Consider the following 501-nt stretch of genomic DNA (forward strand, 5'->3'; position numbering starts at 1 on the left):
TCCCTCTGCGTCACCGCGATGGGCCCCTGGCGCATCCACGACAAGTCGCGGGCACGCCCTATCCAGGGGTTACTCGAATACGGCGCTCTCCCTCTGCGCAGCTCCGAGTAGTCGCCAAAGCCCCCCCCCAAATAGCCCTCCAGGCAATCGTCGCAGCACCACTCGCCTAGCTGAGAGATCTGAAGCCCATACGCAGCAATACTATGGGCCCGGCGCATCTCCTCCTCCGCCGCCTCCATCTCCTCTCGTGAGAAGTGCCCCCGGTCTGACCATCCCCTGCCGCATCCTTTGGGGCCAGAGACAAGGCCCGACGCCTAACCCGCGGTAAAACTCCTCAAAGCAGGCCTGGGGCGTGGGCGAGCTCCTGGTTGCGAATACTCGCCTCGAAGTCCGGGATGGGGGGTCGTCGCCCCCATCCGTGGCGCCCGGGCTGGACACTTTAGGCCCCGGCATGCGCGCCCGAATACCCAAGGGCGGGGGCGCAATCTTTCCGACCTTGGG

This window comes from Emiliania huxleyi, assembly GCF_000372725.1.
Source record: "Emiliania huxleyi CCMP1516 unplaced genomic scaffold EMIHUscaffold_236, whole genome shotgun sequence".
Taxonomy (NCBI): Eukaryota; Haptophyta; order Isochrysidales; family Noelaerhabdaceae; genus Emiliania; species Emiliania huxleyi.